Genomic DNA, 21,507 nt, shown 5'->3' with positions numbered 1-21,507 from the left:
ACAAGAGTGTTCTGATATAAATATGTAAATATGTAGGGGTATAGGCTGTGTTCAAGGAAGACTAGTGCCTTGGTGTGAGGGCTGCTTTCTACCTCTGATGTCCACCTGAGCCACCTACCTCTCACCTGTAGTTCCAAGAAGCTGGAGGATGCACAGTGGCTATACTCCAGTCAACCTTTCAGCAGGGTTGAGGACAACCAAGGGAGTCTCAGTCTCATTGGTGAGTTGTGAGGGGGGTCTACCCCAAGCTTGTGAAGTCCTTCCACTGGTGGAATGGGAAGATAAGAACACTTCATTCCAACATCCACGAAGGCAGCTGAAGCAGGTGCTATGGACTGCTTTGGGCTTGGTGTCTGCTCTAATTTCCTTCTTACACTAAGCCTCTTTTTTTTCCTTTCTTTTTTTTCTAAAAGTCCTTTCAAAAGGCTTCATCCATTCAATTGAGATCAATATAGAGTCTTCAACCTTGGACACAGTACAAGATGAGAGAGCTTGCTTTGTGAGCTGATGTTCTGAAAGGGTTCTGAGGATCCAGTGGACCACCAGTTTGGTACGATTCAGTCAGGTGATACAGCAGGAAAAAGTGGTTTGGGGATTTTAGGCTGCACTAATAGGAACATTATTTCTGGGAAGAAGGAGGGCAGAGTATAAGTGAATTCTGCCCTGGACAGGCCTCTTCTGAAGGACTGTGAGTTCTGAGTACCATTGTATGATGAAGACTATTCCCAGAGAAGGGTCACCAAGATCCTCACCACTTGTGATGATCATGGAAAGACCACAAAGACTTAAAGGTTCAGCAATATGACACCTATCTTCCTAAACTACAGGTTCTCCCTGTGGAGGGGAGATGAAGCTGTTTTTGTCAAGTCCATTCCCCACGTCTGAATAAGGAGCAATGAACAAAAGTGGGAAAGAGGACATTGTAGGTTGGACATGAGGACTCCTGTTGCCCCTGAGTGGAATGGGCTGTCAGGGAGGTAGCAGCTTTCCCCTCCTGGAGGGTCTTCAGGTAGAGGCCAGACAAGCCCTTGCTGAGCTGGAGGGAGGCTTAATGTGATAGTCTGGACTCAGTGGTCACTGAGGTCCCTCCCAATTCTCAATTCTGCAGATCTGGGATAAAGGACAAACTGGCCATCAGTTGTCTCTTTCAATTTTAAGGGTGAAGAGCTGCCATGTAGGTACCTAGGAGGTGCCAGGTCCAGGAGATGATAAGCTTAAGAGGTGCCAGACCCAGTGCTAAGTACTTTACAAATATTAACTCACTGAACCCTCATTACAACAATGGCAGGTAAGTATGCGGATTCTACAGTGAAGGAAGCTGATGTAACAGAAAGATGTGACTTGTCCAGGGCCACACAGTTATAGGTGTCCTCATTTTGCTGACTCCAGTCCCAGTTGGTTCTCTATGAACAGAGACTCCTGGTGGCTCTCTTTTGTTGCATTGTTGCCTTAGAAAGAATTTCCAGGCTCCAGATGGCAAATAACTTCACCCCCAACACCAAAATTTAACAGAGAGGAACAAGTTCAAGATTGATGTGAAGTCTCTCACTTCTCTGTGGACAATTAGACCATCAGTTGGATAGAACAAGGATTACAAAGAACACAAAAGTTGCAAAAAAGAAAAATGAGTATGAAATGGGGACCAGGGATCTTGAGCTACCTCCTTCCCTACCCTGGGATTGCCACCAGAGGATGCCCACCCACCTCCTCATGCAGACTCCTTGGACCTTCAAGCAGATCTAGAAAAGTGGTCTGCAGGACTTCCTTAGGAAGCCCAGGAGGAGACCCCAGAGACCTTCTTTGACTCCAACTTTCAAGCTCCTGGACCAATTTTACTTGTTTTTGCCTTTGAGATTGTTTTTCCCTGTGAATATTTGAAAATATTTTAACTAGGGGTGGCTAGGTGGTGCAGTGGATAAAGCACTGGCCCTGGAGTCAGGAGTACCTGGGTTCAAATCCAGTCTCAGACACTTAATAATGACCTAGCTGTGTGGCCTTGGGCAAGCCACTTAACCCCGTTTGCCTTGAAAAAACCTAAAAAAAAAAATATTTTAACTAAAGGGATTGTTTCAAGCCTTAGGTTCTGAGTAGACCAACAGGCAACTGAAAGAACTAAACCTTGAACAATTTAATCAAGAGAGAGATCATGGCGATCAAAGTCAGGGACAATAGAGATGACCTTGGTGTCAAATGCACTAAACAGAATGCAGAGTATAAACACTAGAAGTGAGATATCACAACCAGAGGAGGAAAAGAGCCAAGCCAGGTCCTTAGTCGAAAGAGGCTTGACGTCCTTTCCAAGAGATGATCACTGAAAACAGAATACATTTAGAAGAAAAAAGAAAAAAGAAAAACTCAGTGAAACTATAGAAAGGAGGCATCTCATCAAGTACTGGCAGGAAAAGCTGTTGAGAGGATCTTGGCAAGATGCCCAAGGAAGTAAAATCATTCCAAAATACATTTGAGGAAGAAAACAGAAAGACAAAAAAGAAGAGAAATGTAAACAGAAAGCTTCTCATGATAAACAAAATGCTATCCAGAACACTGGAGCCATTTTACGTAGATGCTCACTTCGTGGTCCCTGGTGACTGGAAATGGCAGGGAAGAAGGAAAAAGCAACCATGGGTGTGGTAAAAAGCAAGAAGTAGCCACAATTATAATTTAATTTAGGTTCAGATCAGACAAGAAATGACCATGAGTCTCAGATTAAGAAAGTTATTAACTTTAATAAGATAAAATTAGATTCAGTTTAAAAAAGTCTCTATGAATTTATGTCTCAATAAGATTATTACTAAATTACTATTATTATATCTTGGGCAGCTAGGTGGTTCTGTGGATAGAGCACTAGTCCTGAGCTCAAATCTGGCCTCAGGCACTTAATAATTACCTAGCTATGTGACCTTGGACTAGTCACTTAACCCCATTGCCTTGCAAAAACCAAAAAAAATAAAAAAAAGATTATCACAAATCTCTATAAGACTATAAGTTTCTGAAAAATCACAAGTTACAGTAAAATTCACAAGTCACAAAAAAGATCATTATTCACAACAAAGATCATCTTATGACCATCAGTCCTTACATGTCACAAGAGGGTAATCTTGCCACAGTCAGTCATTGCTTGCAAGGGATCAGCAATATCTGGATCCATGAGACTTGGGAGTCCCAGGAGCAGCCTTCCTGAGTCTTGCAGGGAAAATTCCGCAGTTATTTGTCCACACTAGGGGAAGACTCCAAAGAGCAGCCCCTGATCTCCCAGCTTCAATCAGCCTCCAAGCAAAGAAGGCTCTGGGACAAGACATGTGATCTGCTTCTAAGGGAATTTTCAGGATCCCAGGAACTGGCATTTGAAAAATACCTCAAGGGAATATTTATGCTTATGGAGAATGGCTAGTTCTGCTGGAGCCAAGCTATTTCCCACCCCACTTATGTCCTTGGGCTCAGGTTTATCTTGTCAGTATGAGGTCAGACAATGGACAACTTTTAGTGAGGACAGTATGACTTTTTATATTTGTTGCTACAAATATATGTGGAAGAGATTTAGGTGTGGATGACCTCTGGAGTTTGGTCTCATTAAAGAATTAAGAAAAAATGGTATCAACCTCCAGATTTTGTCCTAATAGGGACAAATGTTAGCCTAAAGAGTTTGGTCTCAAGAAAGAAGAACAGGGGTGGCTAGGTGGCCCAGTGGATAGAGCAGCGGCCCTGAAGTCAGGAGTACCTGAGTTCAAATCTGGCCTCAGACACTTCATAATTACCAAACTGTGTGGCCTTGGACAAGCCACTTAACCCCATTGCCTTGCAAAAAACCTAAAAAAAAAAAAAAAACAGAATTGGGTAAACTTAGGTATTTATGTATTTATTAAATTTCTGTAAGCTTGCACTTTAAGCATGTAATGGGATTCCAGCTAGAAAATGACCCAAGTGCAATTCTGGAGGGGGATTAGTTATACAATTGCATTATCAGAAGACAGGATCTGACAAAACTGTTTCAGTTGTCCATCAAAGGAGTCCTCAACTCAGGACTGTTTTTTGTGACCAGGAGAGGAAGTGGGGGTAGGTGACTTGCAAGAGGTGGGGAGGAGAGCTGGATAATCAGATATTCCATTATTTTAGAAGGGTCTGTTAGGAGTGCCTTTACAAAGCATAGTGATCTCCCTTCTGCAGGACGCTGTCGCCATCCAGTGGCCATTGATAGAATGGGGAGATTCTTGTTAGGCAAAGGGAGAAAAGCAGATTAACAGGGTCAAATATAAGTTTGACAGTGGCAAGAAGTCCATTCATCAAGTCTCTGAAGGTGGAAAAAACAGCAAAGGTTTTGAAGAAGAAAAGTTCAAACAGTAAAACAAAACAAACATGATAATATTTGTCCTTTATTCTCGAAGAAGACCATGACTTTAGGGAGGTGATACCATGATAAGCACATGAATTGGATGGGGGGGGGGGGGGGGGGGGGGAGGCTTGTGCTAAGTCTCCAGCCTCACTTTCTCCTCCAGAATCATCTGGGTCAGTGACCAACTAGAAATCAGGATGACGGGAAATGGTCCAGCATGTGAAGCAATCGGGGTAAATGACTTACCCAAGATAATAAGTATCAAGTGTCTGAGGCTGTGTTTGAACTCCTGCCTTCCCGACTCCAAGGCCACTCCTCCCAGCAGATTACAGCAATAGTCCAGGTGTGAAGATCTGCACCAGGATAGTGGAAATGTCCAAGGACATGTTGCAAAGGTAATGGATATGCAAAGGGATATGGGGACGGATGGAAGTTGTAAGAGACAGCAAGCCCAGATAACTTCTGGATTGGGGGTCTGAAGCCTGGTCCCATCTGCAAACCTAAACTCAGCTTCCAAGATCTTCTGTTTTGACTGCAGAGAACTGATCCTCCCCTGATTCTTGGTCCAAATCTGAAGGAAATTCAATTATCCTTTGCAATGTTGACCCTCATCTCATTTGTCCTTTAGGTCAGCTCTCACTCTCACCATGCACCCCTTCTCTGATGTTCTCTCACCTCACCTTTCCAATTTTCTCCCACCTTCCTACCCTACAATGATTCAATGACCTAGTGACACTGGGCTTGGGGGCTATTCCTGGAGCAGACCACTCATCTCATGGCTTCTGACATTGTCCCTGGACTCCAGGGCTTCCCCCCACCCTTTATTTTCTGACTTGCTTCAAATTCCAGCTAAAATCCCCACTGCTTGGAATAGACTAGGTACAATAGCAGGAAATGATTACAGTAATCTGCTATTTGATAAACCCTAAGAGTCCAACTATTGAGATAAAAACTCTCTCTTTAATAAAAACTTTTGGGAAAATTGGAAGTTATTATGATTAGACCAACACCTCACACCCTATACCAAGATAAGATCAAAATGGTTACAGGATTTATATATAAAAAACAATATTATGAGCAAACTAGGAGATTAAGGAATAGTTTACCTGTCAGATCTATGGAAAGGGAAGCAGTTTATGACCAAGAAAGAGATGGAGAAGATCATTAAAAACAAACTAGACAATTTTGATTACATTAAATTAAAAAGCTTTTGCACAGACAAAACCACTATAACCAAAATCAAAAGAAATATAGTAAATTGGGAAACAATTTTTACAACTAGTATTTCTGTCAAAGGACTCATTTCTAAAATATACAGAGAATTGAGTCAAATTTTTTAAAAGATAAGCCATTCCCCAATTGACAAATGATCAAAGGATATGCAAAGGCAATTTACAGATGAGGAAATCAAAGCAATCCAAAGTCATATGAAAATTGCCATAAATCATTACTTATTAGAGAAATGCAAATTAAAGCATCTCTGAGGTACCACCTCACACCTCTCAGACTGGCCAATATGATCAGAAAGAAAAATGATCAATGTTGGAAGGGATGTGGGAAATCTGGGATACTAATACATTGTTGGTGGAGCTGGGAACTCATCCAAACTTTCTGGAGAGAAATTTGGAATTATGCCCAGAGGGCAACAAAAATGTGCATACCCTTTCATCCAGCAATACCACTACTGGATCTATACCCTGAAGAGATGATGAAAAAGGGTAAAAACATCACTTGTACAAAAATGTTCATAGCAGCCCTGTTTGTGGTGGCAAAGAATTGGAAATTGAGCAAATGTCCATCAATTGGAGAATGGCTTAATAAACTGTGGTATATATGTGTGTGTGTGTGTGTGTGTGTGTGTGTGTGTGTGTGTGTGTGTGTGTGTAATAGAACATTATTGTTCTATTGGAAACCAGGGGGGATGGGAATTCAGGGAAACCTGGAAGGATTTGCATGAACTGATGCTGAGTGAGATGAACAGAACCAGAAAAACATTGTACACCCTAACAGCAACATGGGGGTAATGATCTATCTTAATGGACTTGCTCATTCCATCAGTGCAACAATAAGGGACAATTTTATGTATCTGCAATGGACAATACCATCTGTATCCAGAGGAAGAATTGTGGAGTTTGAACAAAGACCAAAGACTGTTACCTTTAATTTTATGTTTTGTTTTGTTTTTGTTTTGTTTTGTTTTGTTTTAGGTTTTTGCAAGGCAAATGGGGTTAAGTGGCTTGCCCAAGGCCACACAGCTAGGTAATTATTAAGTGTCTGAGACCGGATTTGAACCCAGGTACTCCTGACTCCAAAGCTGGTGCTTTATCCACTACGCCACCTAGCCACCCCTTGTTACCTTTAATTTTAAAAAATATATATATCTTATTATATAATTCAAAATAAATAAAATCTTTCTTTTATTAAAAAAATAAAATAAAATCCCTACTGCTACAAGACTTTCCCACCCTCCCTTAATTCTAGATGCACTTTATCAGTCATCCCCATTTGTCCTGTCCAGAGATGATATGCACACGATTGCTTGCATAATGTCTCCCCCATTAGAGTACAAGACAGTTATTTTATAATGGACAGTCCAATAGGACTTTGAGTGGGGAAGACTCAAGTTCAATTCCAGGCTCAGACATTTCATAGCTGTGTGAACATGGACAAGGCAATTCACCTTTGTCTGCCTTTGTTTCTTCATCTATGACATGAGAATAATATATCAGCCTCTATGGCACAGTTTTTGTGGAGATGCATTGAGTTGGTCATTGGAAAACTCTTAGCTCAGAACCCTAAGGCACCCTCAATGATACTCCCTCAAATTTTTTTCTTCTCCTACTACCTACCCTCTACCCATGAAACAAATCAAGACCAACCTGAATTCTCAAAATCTTGAGTATATCACCACATTGGAAGGATTTATTTGTCACAATCAGAAATTGCCTGTCAGACAAAGTAGAATTTTAAAATGACTTTGAGGTCATTAGAAAATCACCCTGAATTATAAAAGAAAGAATCCAGGGCCCAGGATGCAGTTTGGGGTAGACCTACAAGACCAGTGACATTGAGACAGTCACTTGGAGGATCCTTCTCCCTTTACACCCCCTTGAAACAGCCAGTGCCCAGACCCAGCTCAGAAAGCACTGAAGATCCAGTCAACTTTCCCCCTTTGTTTTCTCACACTCCAAATTGGCAGAGACCCTCTCTGGGTTCAAGAAAGACAAGAGAATAGCAAATAGGTATGGAAAGGGAAGTGCAAAACTCTCAGGGGAAATCAGAATCAGGATAGAGACAGAGAGACAGAAAGACAGAGATTGAGAGTAGAGAAAAACCTAGGGACACATGTAGAGATAGAGACAGTAAGAAGGCAGAAAGAAAGGAGGGAGGGAGGGAGAGAGTGGGGGAGGAAAGGGAGAATTTAAAAGAAACCAGAAATATTTTAGACTGATCCAATATAGATTTGAAACTCAATTAAAAGGCAATGGGGGGGTGGCTAGGTGGCGTAGTGGATAAAGCACCGGCCCTGGAGTCAGGAGTACCTGGGTTCAAATCTGGTCTCAGACACTTAATAATTACCTAGCTGTGTGGCCTTGGGCAAGCCACTTAACCCCGTTTGCCTTGCAAAAAAAAACTAAAAAAAAAAAAGGCAATGAGAAGTATACAAGTTCCACTCCAAAAAAGGGACAATGGAAACATGAGCTTCCATTTTGAATGGTCAAATGGAGGAAAACAGAACTGGGGGATTGTCCATCCAGCTGGGCAGTCCTCACCTTTGACAGTCTTCACAGCCCTCAGTAGGGTTGAAAAACTAAGGAGGTAGAGAAGCATGGCAGAAAGTTGAAGGGAGTCTCTGGATGTCATTGAGAGAAGAGGAGACTGTGGGCATGGCCAAATCTGGCAAGCTGTGGACTCCACTTAGAGAAGCTCATGTTTCTCCATCACAAAGCCAGAGTCAGTCTGAGGGATTCTCATGATTTCCAAAGTTGGTTTCATCAAGCAATCCTGATGGCTTGTATTTATATAGAACCTACCATATGCCAGGCTCTTTATAAACCTTTTCTTGTTGGTCCCTCACAATAACCCTATGAAGTAGCAGCTCCTTTTATTCCTATTTTAAATTTGGGAACACTGAGGCAGAAAGCAGCAAACCAATTTTTCCCAGGGTCACTCAGTCAGTAAATCCCTAAGGTCAGATGCCCATTCAGGGCTTGCTACCTGCTGGCCCAATGCCTACTCACCTGGACTAGCTGCCTGCCTAGATACAGGTGGAGCTCAAGTTGGGAGAAATAGCAGGAATCATGGAATAGGCTTCCATCATGAGTCATTGAACATGCTAGATGGCCATTAGTTGGACAATTTAATTGAGAAACATGATGTTTCATAACCCAAGTAATCGGGCTCTGAGTGGTCACTGCTGTTGGCAACCCTTTGTAGTCAGGAGAGCACAAGGACACTTCCCTCTACTGACCTCTGCCAGCATGCCAGCAGGGCCAGGGGGCAAGGAAAATCCCTGGCTAGCCAGTGCATTTTGAGTTCAGCTGGACCAATGTCATATCATAGGCCATCACTCTGATTCAGCATGTATTTACTTAAGTCCATGATCTCTTTCATTTTGTGTTAGCATTAAGCTGACAACTTCTTGCACCATGATTTGGGGAAATCATCTCTAGAGAAATGCTGTGGAAATGTGTGAGAATTGTGAGAACTTCGTACTATCAGTGGCTAGAGGGCTGGACCTGAAGGAAAGAAGACCTGGACTCAATTCTTCCCTCAGAAGGAATTTTAACTAGTTGTGTGACCTTGGGTCACTCACCTCACTCTGCCTACCTCAATTTCCTTCTCCCTTAAGAGGGGGTGATAACACCCAAGGTGTTGTGAGAATAAGATGAGAAGACAATTATAAAGCACCTTGCAAATTGATATAGGTGTATCTATGTGCACATATACACCCCAAAAGCTTACTGATTATTTTAATTGTTAGGAATAGGCAGAGGATATGAGTTGTTCTTTCTCTTTATTTTTTCAGTTTTATATTTTAATTGAAATTTTATTTTTTTTCAATTACTTGGTATGGTAGTTTTTCCAATGTTCATCCATTTGCAAATTTATGAGTTCTACATTGTTCTACCACCTTCCCTTCCCTCCCCCTTCCCCCAGTCTGGGGAAAAGTTGTGCGTATACATTTGTTTTTAACATATCTACATATTAGTCATTATGCCAAAAACAAAACTATTTTACAGAGAACTCACATAGGGCAAAGACTCACAAGGGGATCAGAAGAAATGATACCAGGACACCCTGATGGTCTCACTGAAGAACTTTAGAAGTGATTGTTCAGCATGGGAGACACTGGCACAGGATGCCCAGCATGGTGCGGCCTTAACAGTGAGGAAGGCAGAATGGAAGTAGTTCAAAAGAAACTTGACATCCATGAGTTTAGAGTATCCACTCCAGGGGTTCCCATGGATTATTTGTGCCCAACCTGTGGTAGAACCTTTCAAGCTCATATTGGTCTGATCAACCATAGTTGGACACACTGTCATTTTCAAGCGTAGTGATGTAGTTTTGGTCTTCTTTAATAACAAAGGACAAGAATCAACCAACCATTTTGTGAAAGCGGAATTACAACCAAGGGGAAAGAAGGAAAACGATGAGCTAGGAAGGAAAAACATAGGACAAGTTTTCGGGGTTTTTTTTTTAATTGAACATGGGGCGGCTAGGTGATGCAGTGGATAGAGCACCAGCCCTGGAATCAGGAAGACCTGAGTTCAAATCCAGCCTCAGACACTTAATAATTACCTAGCTGTGTGGCCTTGGGCAAGCCACTTAACCCCATTGCCTTGCAAAAAAAAAAAAAAGTGAACATAGTATGTATTAAGATTCCATGCTGGGGCGGCTAGGTGACAGTGGATAAAGCACTGGCCCTGGAGTCAGGAGTGCCTGGGTTCAAATCCAGTCTCAGACACTTAATAATTACCTAGCTGTGTGGCCTTGGGAAAGCCACTTAACCCCATTTGCCTTGCAAAAACCTTAAAAAAAAGATTCCCTGCTTTTCCCCTCTCTGGTTGTGGATGGCATTGTCCAAAACAGGTCTCCCAGGATTGTCCTTGATCTCTGAACTGCTGAGAGGAGCTGCATCATTCAGAGCTGATCCTCTCACAATGTCGTTAATGTGTACAATGGTTTCTTTTCGGCTCACTACACTCAGCACTAATTTAAGTAATTCTTTCCATGCTTCTCTAAAGTCCAACCACTCATGATTTTTTATAAACAATAGTATTCCATAATATTCATATGTTATAAATGGTTCAGTCATTCCCCAATTGATGGTCATTTCCTCAATTTCTAAGTCTTTGCCACTACAAAAAGAGCTGCTAGGAATATTTTTGAATATGGGAGACTTTTCTCATTTTTTATTATTTCTTTTGGATATAGGCCTTAGGATTAGTCATTTTTATCCTTCATTTTTGATGAGTATCACATCAGGGAGGTGATACCATAAGAAGCATATGAATTGGATTGGGCGGGGTGCTAAGTCACCAGCCTCACTTTCTTCTCCAGAGTCATCTGGTCCAGTGGCCAGATATAAATCAGGATGACTGGAAATGGCCCTGGATTTGAGGTAACTAGAGTTAAGTGACTTGCCCAAGGTCCCACAGCTAGTGAGAGTCAAATGTCTGAGGCTGTATTCAAACTCTCATCCTCCTGACTCCAAGGCCAGTGCTTTATCCACTGCACCACCTAGCTGCTCTACCTCTAGTATTAATATTACTGGATCAAAGGGGATGATCAGTTTTATTGTTTTTTGGGCATAGTTTCAAATTACTCTCCAGAATGGCTGGATCAGCTTACCACTCCACCAACAATGCAACGTCCCAATATTCCCACAATCTCTCCAACATTGATGTCTTCCCTTTTTATCACCTTAACCAATTTAATAGGTGTGAGGTGATACCTCACAACTGTTTTAATTTGCATTTCTCTAATAAATAATGATTGGGAGCACTTTTTCATATGACTATATATATAGTTTTAATTTCTTTATCTGAAAACTGCCTGTTCATATCATTTGACCATGTAGTAATTGATAAATAGTTAATAATCTTATAAGTTGGATTCCTTCTCTGTATATTTTAGAAATGAGTCATTTATCAGAAACACTAGCAGGGAAAATTGTTTCCCAGATTTCTGTTTTCCTTCTAATCTTGGGTGCATTAGTTTTATTAGTGCAACATCTATTTAATTTAATGTAGTCAAAATCATCCATTTAGCAATTTATAACATTCTCTATTTCTTATTTGGTCAAATTTCTTTCTGTTCAACCAGAAGAATATTATACACCCCAACAGCAACATGGGGGTGATGATCAACCTTGACAGACTTGCTCATTCCATTGGTGGAATAATCAGGGACAATTTTAGGGGATCTGTGATGGAGAATCCAATCTGTATCCAGAGAAGGAACTGTGGAGTTTAAACAAAGACCAAAGATTATTATCTTCAATCTTTAAAAGTTGTCTTGTGTATTACATAATTTTGCTATCTCTAATGTTTTCTTTCTTCCTTTTGGATCTGATTCTTCTGTCACAACACATTCAATTTTGATCTCTGTGTATGATAGAAGCAAAGGTAAAAACTATATCAGATTGCCTTCTGTTGGGGAGGGACGGAGAGGAGAGAGGGAGAAAGAAATAGCAAAATTCAAAACCTTGCAAAAAAATAAATGATTGGTATAAACTACCATTGTTATAATTGTATATAAATATTTATAAATTCATAAATATTTCTCTCTTTTCCACAGATCCAACAGATGATAGAGTATTTCTTGATCTGTTAATTGATCTATGGTATTGTCCTTTATTACCCAAAAGTATGTCTGTGAAATGTGGGTCGATGCCTACTTTCTGCATTTTCCAGTTTTCCCAGTGATGTTTATCCCAGAAACTAGTGTTTGGGGGCTTGTCACATAGCAGATTACTTGAGTCATTTACTGCAGCATCTTTGTACCTGTCCTGATCCACTGATCCATTACTTCATTTCTCAACCAGTGCTAAGGAGTTTTGATGACTGTCATTTTGAGTTATTTTTTTGATCAATGTGATGCTTTGATAAACCCGAGGTATTCCTTATTAGAGATTTTGTTTGGAACATAGAATGACCCCCTCATTAAAGTATTCTAATGGGTACATTCTAGTTAGACCAAAAATAAAAGATCAGTCAATGGTTGGAAAAAGGTAAAAGAGACCTTGAGAAGTCTCCATGTCAGAGAGGAGTGAGAACAAATGTCCTGCCTTGGTAAGAGCCTAAAGACTTCTCCATTCTGGAACAGAAACAGCTGCAGGAATGGGTGTCTGAATGATGGGAAGGGCTTAGTTCTATGCAAGACCACACTCACACACACATCCACACACACTCCTCACGCATTCATACAGACATACAAACTCTCATACAAACACTCACACTCACAAAAACTCACACACACAGCAAAATAGTCACACATATTGTCACACATACAAATATATACAGACTCTCACATTCATACCATCTCACACACACACACACACACACATTCTCTCATACACATATTCACATACACAAACACACACAAATTCCCATAAACACACTCACACAAAAACACTCACACAGACACACAAACTCTCACACACACATGCTGAAACACAAACACACTAACTCTCTTATACAAATACACACAAAATCCCTCTCAGACATACAGAAACAAAGAGATGCAAAGACATGCAGAAACACATACACTCACACACACACACACAAACACAAACTGAGTTCAAGATTTGCATATGGCAGAAAAATGCCTCAGATGGTACTATGTCTGACTCCTGAATATGGAGTCTATGGAAATTAACAGGATCAATTGCTCTTCTTCTGGGATGTGTCCAAGGTACCTGAGTGAGTCCAGGATGGTTCTCAGGCCCCAGGCTTCAAGATTTCCCCCTTTAGCACCAAGGCTGACATTAAGCAGCATCTTAATCTCTCCAGGCCAATTGTCCTTCTGGGTTCTGTGTGAACTATCCTGCTTTCATTCATTTTATGTGAAAGTCTCCAAAATGTGATTGTTTCCTTCATGTCTCATGATAGATTTTTGCATGGAATGTGTTCAATGAAGAGCCAAAAATAATCAAATGATATCTTGTGCTACCAATCATTGATTATCAACTTATAGCTTTTGCTATCAAGATAAAAACCAACCATGGCCTGCCCCAAGAGGAACTCATAATAAGACGTAGATGCCCTTGGGACAGTCATTGCTGGCCCTTAAGTAATGGGCACAGGCATAGCTGCTTGAATGAATCATTAGGCCAGTACTCCACCAGTCCAGGATAAATGATAAGAAGTGTATGGTAACCTTTGAGGGAAATGTTGCTTTTTCAAGTAAGACCAAGAACAGGCTGCATTCAGACCTGAAAGACCTAAAGCATATGGTCAGTCCACCTCTCTCAACCCTTTGACTTGCAAGGCCCATGTTTCTGGAGGTCTCAGGTCAGAGACCAGGCTAGGCAGAAATGGCTGGGCAGAAGGAGCAAGCAGTAGGCTTGTAGAGCTCCAGGTTCCTCAGAGCAGCCCCTCACAAGATCCCTTCTGAATAGCAATGGCTTCCCTCTTCTTGAGCCCTTGTTGCTCCTGAACAGAGAACACAGGAGCATATATTTGCCTTTTGTCCACAGTTGCCTCTTATGGGTTGAATAATGCAAGATGGTCCCACAAGCAAGACACCAGAGTGGTAAGGCTTCTGTTTCTAAATGGTTGCCACACTTAAAAGTGAATCTGATAGTGGGATTATGGGGAGAATCCAAGAAAAGCTGGAGCCCCACTCTCTCCAAGGACAAAGGGAAGGGGGAGGTTGGGGAGATTCTCTAACAGAATAGGATGATATCATTGAACTTCTGCTCTTCCTGTATCTTATCAGGAACATTTCCATTACAAAAGCTAATGGAGGGTGGTTGCTTATCAATAATAATAAATAAACATAGTTCTAGTCATTAAGAAATGTTTTTGAACATTGAGGCTAAATCAGCCTTTGTAGCCACCACCCACTATATCCCCGGAACCCAAACCACCAGGCCCAATCCCTCTTCTCCTAGACAGTTCTCCAGGAGTCTTGAAGGTCTATGTATGCATGGAAACTAATCCAAGGAAGTGATTTCATTCAGCTAATATTTGTTGTTCTGGTCCTGTGTGTTCATGCTTAGCCGTTTTCCTTGCCAAAAGATCTCAGGGGTTCAAATTCCTTGAGCTTAACTATTCTTATCCCAGAAAATCCATCTCCCAAGGCTATTTGATCATTCCCAGACTGACTTTTGGGTCCTCAACAAAGCTGTGGTTCATTAGGACCTGGGCAGAGTCATTGAAGCAGAAACATGAGAAGGAGCAAAAAGGACCCAGGAGAGAGCAGTAATCTAACCTGGAGAAATCCGGCTGCATGGAGAATCCCCAAAAATCTGTATTTTTAAAGGAAATCCCTTTTGTTCCCAGACATGTCAATGTGGAGGTTATTGAAAAATGCAGGATGAGCTTGAAGACACAGATGTCATTTTAGTGACCTACCTGAAGTGAGGTAAGGAGTAAGGTGGGGAAGCAGGGCAGAAGGAGGAAGGCTAGAAGAGCCTCTTCTATTCCTCAGCATTCCAGGGCTCGGACCTCAGAGATGGAAAGGACTTCAGACTGCAGCTAGCTTCTTCCTCCTTATTGGAGAACAGAGATTATTAACCTTTGATGGGTCAAGATCCCTCTGGAAAACAGTTTACAGGAAGCTCAGACACCTTATCAGAATAAGATTTTGAAATATTTGAAAGAAGTGCTGCATTTCAGTAAGAGGTTATTAAAAACAAAGATGGCCCTTCAAGTTCATGGATCCTCTGAAATTTCTCCACATATTCCCCTGAAAGTTCATAGACCTCAGGTTAAGATTTCTAAAGTATAAATAGAATACTTTGGGGCACCTTGGTGGCATAGTGTAATCAAGAAGACTCATCTTTGTGAGTTCAAATCTGACCTCAGACACTAGCTGTGTGACCTGGGCAAGACACTTTACCCTGCTTGCCTCAGTTTCCTCATATATAAGATGAGTTGAAGAAGAAAATAGCAAGCTACTTTGGGATCTCTGCCAAGAAAATCCCAGAGGGAGGGATGGGAGATGAGGAAGCTGGAGTCCCACAGCTAGTAAGTATATGAGGTGGATCAAAGCATCCAGTAGTGGTGGTGGCAACAGCAATCCCCAAGGATCAAGGGAGTTTCCATCTCCGACTGCTCCCCTTCCACCCCTTGGGATCCCCACAGTCTCTGGTACCACAACCCACTAGGGTTCCCAAGATCATCAATCCTTGGGAAGGCCAAAAGGAAAAGGATTTGTTGGCCTGGCCAGATCCTGGAACTGTCCAACAGGGAGACCATCCAAATGAGATGAAGCCAGAATCCAGAATCTCTGCAATGCAGCCAGTCAACCTTCAGGGCTTTCTGTTCCCAAGGCATCTGGGAATTCAAGGCAGAGGAGACCCTTCTCTTTCTTTTCAAGGGAAAATGTTTAAGGGGAAAAAATCTCCAGAGGCTTCAAATCCCATCCTGATCCACTTGTGTTCATATGAGCTAGAAAAATCTTTAAAAGAGAAAACATTGACTAATGATGGATGTCCTGTTCACCTTCCCAGAAAAACACAAAACAGACCTCAGGACTGCCAAGTCAGCACGCAGACACTGCTGGAGGTAATTCTCCCATTTCCACATATCCCCCTAGTAAGTCCACACCAGGTTCTCTAGACTCTGTGACCTTGCAGATCTGAGCAGCTTGGGCCTGAATCCATCCAACTTCTCTGAATTACACAGTCAAAAGAAGCAGTAGCTCATGTCCTACTCAGAAATGATAGTACAGATTGTGGAGAATCTCTTGTTCAGAGTTTGTTTTCAAATCCTGACCCAATGAGACAGTGAATTATGGCCAATCCTCAAGTGCAGCAGTGAATAAAAAGAAATCAAGCAACTAGTCCAATGATTAATAATCCAGATATAGTCAGACAAATATTAGAACTTGCAAAAATGCAGCAAAATCTCTTATACTTTATGTTTGTTCCTTAAGGACATGATTTCTCTCTCATCACATTCAACTTAGATCAATGTATACCATGAAAACAATGGAAAGACTAACAGACTTCCTTCTGGGGGGGGAGGGAAGCAAGAATGAGGGAAAAATCATAAAATTCAAAATAAATAAAATCTTTTTTTAAAAAATGCAGCAAAGATGTAGGAGATGAAATCCAGACAAAACTTTGAGAAATCTTGCAAGCAAGGTGGACACAATGCTTTGAGGAACAGTTTGCTGATAACCCATTTGCTTCTTTGGTGAGCAATTCACCCTCTGGCAAAGGAAGTCAGCTTTTCCATAAAGAGAAGAGAGATCCTTTCCCTCACCCATGTGCCCCACAACCTGGACCCAGAGACCAAGCCACAGCAACACCACCAGCAGTCGGCAGCAGTATCAGCAATAACACTACCAGCTCTAGAAGGCAAAGAAACACTATACTCAATATGGGACCTGGAGTGGAAACACACCAGGAAAGCAAAGCTTATTGTAACAGAGAAATGAAAATCTCCAATTCCCACAGAACATGCTCTCTGCACCTACATGAGGAGCAGGATGCAGTCACAAAGCCAGAATCCTGATCTTGCTGCTCAGATAATCTGAATAATCCCCCATTTGCTGGAAATTCTTCAAATAGATAACATCTCCCAGCTCTCCTTCAAAGGCAGAATCCTGATCCAGTCTTATCAATGGCTGACCCCAAGAGCATTGCAGGCCCTGTTATAGATTCAGCAGGGTCCACAGACAGCAGCAACAGAAGCACCAGGCTTATCCTGGGGTTTACTCCTGGTCTGGAGGGTTTGGGAAACCCTGGAAGCTCTACAGGAACTAAGGGGGTCAGCTTGGCACCCACTGAAAACCCAAGTCCTTCATCAGGAACTGCCGAACATGGATACCAACAGTTGACACCACAAATGGTGCAAGCTCTTGTTGGGGTAAACCCTCAGGTACAAAATCCAGAAGTCCAATATCAACAGCAAATGGTATAGCTTGGGGCAATGGGGTTCTGGAACTGGGAAGCAAACTCAGACTGCAGCTAGGCTCTAATAGCAACAAGAGGAAATAGCAATGTAGCCATCAAAAAGGTCACTGGGGGTGGCTAGGTGGTGCAGTGGATAGAGCCCCGGCCCTGGAGTCAGGAGGACCTGAGTTCAAATCCGACATCAGACACTTAATAATTACCTAGCTGTGTGGCCTTGGCCAAGTCACTTAACCCCACTGCCTTGCAAAAAAAAAGTCACTGGGCTCACAGCTATCAGAGCAATGTTTTTGTATCTTCAAAAGATGGCCTTTATTTTTTTATAACGACCCTTAAATCTTTATCTACTTACTTTATTTCATTCTGACTCTTGGAACTCTGTCCTGTTAAAAAACCAGCTGATACAATGCATTTTCAGGTACAGGGCAGAAGATTTCTTCCATTGGTTTGTTTTCCCAACAGTAGCAATGCTTTTTCACTTAGAGGTGTTACATGCATCAAACTCTTCTCTTTGTTCTGCATTTAATGTGGTTTTAGGAAATAAATACCAGGTGGATGAATAGGTTTTGTCCAGCAACTGTCCACTTTATTTCCTTTTTAAACATTAGTCTTAGTAGTAATTTATAAAGAATAAAAAGTATTGAAAAGAAACAAATGTTTAGATGCCATAATTTATGCTATGGTGACTTAGGCATGCATTTTTGCAAGCAGAGTGCTGCTGTAAGATTTATATACACTTACTGAACATTTTTCCCTCATTTGTATACAAGGGGCAGCTAGGTGGTACAATGAATGGAGCACCAGTCTTGGAGTCGGGAGGACAAGAGTCCAAATTTAGCCTCAAACATATGACAATTACTAACTGTGTTACCTTGGGCAAATCATTTAATCCTGACTGCCTCACATCCAGAGTCATCTCCAGTTGTCCTGATTCATAGCTGGCCACTGGACCCAATGACTCTGGAGGGGAAAGTAAGGTTGGGGACTTAGCACAGCCCCCCTCATTTAAATGCAATTCATGTACATGTCATGATATCACCTCCCTGACATCATGATCTTCTTCAAGAACAAAGGACAGCAGCTAGGTGGCGCAGTGGATAGAGGACCGGCCCTGGAATCAGGAGGACCTGAGTTCAAATGTGACCTAAGACACTTAATAATGACCTAGCTGTGTGGCCTTGGGCAAGCCACTTAACCCTGTTGCCTTGCAAATAAAAAAAAAAGAGAGAGAGAGAACCAAAGGACAAAGATCATCATCATAAAATACAGTATGCACATCAGAAACTGCATTTCAGGACACTTGTAACCAGAAAAAAGAAAGAGAACAATTAAATACGAAAATAGATTTTTCTCTAGTTGTTTAGAATCTCACACCAACTTTGATAAACATATCTCAATAGAATTGCTGTTTAGGCGATTTCATTTAAAATTTAGTAAAAATTGCTGATCCTGGTTAGCTCTCTAAGTAAACATTTAATTAGACAGAAAACCACCTTGTCACATTGTCTCAACATTCACAGATCTACTATAAATGACCAGTCTGCCTAAGGCTTTTCAGCTTTACCAGAAGATTCTAACAGGCATTATGATTTGTAATCAGAAATGTTACTTTCCCTGAAAGTGTCAGGATCCTTCAATTACTTTAACCACCATGTGGAAATAAAACTGTTTCTTCTCTGTTTATCAGCTACTTTTCTTGTACAGAGGTAACAAAAATGGAAAGAAAAAGAAAAAAGAAAACCTCAAATGACGTTAGGAAAAGTCAGTTAGGCCTGAAACGACCAAACAACAGTGTCTAAGAAGGGAAAGACTGGAAGAAGTAACAAGGCTATTAAAAAAAGGACAGAGAAGACATATAATCCCAACCCCCATGGTTTCTCCATTGTGTCCTGAATCTCTTTAAAGGAAGGGGTATTTGGGAAACCCCACTGGGGCCAGGCTGGATTAGTGCTCCTGTTCCAGTGGAACAATGAGCCGAACCAAAGGAGTTCAGTGACACTGGTGGTCAGGGAAAGGAGTTACTTGTAGGAACATTGCAAAGGGCTAGGTTCCAGTCCAATTTAAAACCCAGACTGGAATGTATATTTCAACAGAAGACTCCAGAAGAGGAAATATTCAAACCTAGGTCTTCCTGACTTCACAGCAAACCATTCATAAACTACATCACCACAAGACCTCTTGAAGGTCACCTAGTTTTCATAGAAATGGTAGAGCTAAAATTAGAATCCAAGTTCTCAGACCCACAGGACAGAGGATCACTGTAGTTGCACTCTTGCTAGGCTTGAGTCAAGTCTTCTATTCCCCAACTCCCAAGAAGTACTCCCTGCTACCCTCCTTCCATGTCTTTGCTTAGAGTGTTCTCAAAGCCCAGAATGCCCTTCTCATCCCCATCTCTCTGATGAAGTTCTATCCAACCTTTATGGTCTAGAGACCACCACCTTCTCCTTCCAGTCCCAGCAGAGATGACTGGTGCTTCTTTCACTCATCTCTAATGAATATTTCCATGCAGGTCTAGTAGCCCCAGGTGCCATCCCAAGCCATGATAGCAAGCAACGTGATATCAGGGACCTAGTATGAATAACCACAGTACAGCTATATAGAAGTCTTGATTTTTCCGTGTTTGAGTCCTCTATGCCTGGAAGTCTCTCCCTCCTCACCTCTGTCTCTTTCTCAGGCTTCCTAAAGGACTAAGCTCAAACCCTGCCTTCTACTGGAACCCTTCCCTGCAAGGCCCAACTGCCACAACCATTCTCTCTGACACTTTCTTTCCTACATACTACATGCTTCTTAAATAAACTGGGTTATTCACATTTCACCTCTCACTATAGATTGTGAGTTGCTTGAGGGAAGGGGTTATATTTTTATTTTCCTTTGAATCTGCAGCAATCAGCTGGGTCTGGCACCCATTAAGTACCCAAGGAATATTTGTTGAATGACTGGATATTCTTTGGTGTGACCATTCAGTCATCCAGGCAAATTTGAGTTTCCTATCTGGGAAATTTTCTTGACAAGTAGCCCTGTCCCAAATAAAGTTGGGCAGTCTTCCCTTCCTCCCTCCCTGGAAGTCTTTCATTGCCTTGTATCAATATAGGTTGTATTGACATCTGTGATACCTTCCCTACCTCTGAGGGTCTGTGATTCTGTGAAAGAAATGTTCATGAGATCCTTCCCACCTTTTAATTACATGCAGGAGCTCCCTGGATAATAGATATCCTCAACCTGATCTTCTCAAAAGTGGACTCCATCTGAGTCAAATCTGTCTGGAAATATATAGACCCTGGATAGAAATTAAAAATACTTTTAAAATCATCAAGAATATGGCAGACCCATGGCTCCTCACTTCCCATCTCCCAATCTATCTCTTCCCTAGGTTCTATTTCACAAACAAGGCCAAGATAACCACAAGAAGCTCCTAATTAAAAGTCAAAGAAACACACATCTAGGAGTTAGAAGGTGGATGCAATGGAGAGAAGCTGGAATAGCATTACTGGTTCATATTCCATAGGAATTCAGGGGAGGGAGGAGGCAGACAGAGGAATCTCCCTGCTCTCCATCCTCTACACTCTGTCCCAATCATTTTTCTTTCTTTCTTTCTTTCTTTCTTTCTTTCTTTCTTTCTTTCTTTCTTTCTTTCTTTCTTTTTAGGTTTTTTTTTTTGCAAGGTAAATGGGGTTAAGTGGCTTGCCCAAGGCCGCACAACTAGGTAATTATTAAGTGTCTGAGGTCAGATTTGAACTCAGGTACTCTTGACTCCAGGACCGGTGCTCTATCCACTGTGCCACCTAATAACCACCCCCCCCAATCATCTTTCTAATGATTCCTTCTGATCATGTCACTGTTCCCTTCTTCATCTGGCAAGCAAGAGCAAAGGTCCTGAGGGAAAAATCAGGAGATGAGTATGAGATAAAGAAGGGAAAGGGAGGAAGTTGGAAGTATGAAGCTGATCTATATAGATTTGAAGGAATGTTAAAGATTGAATTGGAGAATGCCAAATTTGGAGGAACTGAGGAGGATTCCTGGAGAAAGAAGGGTATTGAGGAGGGACTCAGGAAAGACAGAATAGATAGAATAGTTCTTCTTCCAATAT

At 41.6% G+C, this 21,507-nt stretch overlaps 2 pseudogenes; both read left to right on the top strand.

Moving 5' to 3' along the window:
- The first annotated feature begins 14,061 nt into the window (after positions 1 to 14,061).
- Positions 14,062 to 16,623, top strand: LOC141510651 (ubiquilin-1-like; annotated as a pseudogene).
- On the top strand, positions 16,590 to 17,744 carry LOC141510635 (ubiquilin-1-like; annotated as a pseudogene).
- The last annotated feature ends 3,763 nt before the right edge of the window (positions 17,745 to 21,507 follow it).

This window comes from Macrotis lagotis, chromosome 1 (genome assembly GCF_037893015.1).
Source record: "Macrotis lagotis isolate mMagLag1 chromosome 1, bilby.v1.9.chrom.fasta, whole genome shotgun sequence".
Taxonomy (NCBI): domain Eukaryota; kingdom Metazoa; phylum Chordata; class Mammalia; order Peramelemorphia; family Peramelidae; genus Macrotis; species Macrotis lagotis.
Note: the sequence above shows the minus strand (reverse complement) of the source record. Positions and strands in the feature narration are given on the sequence as shown.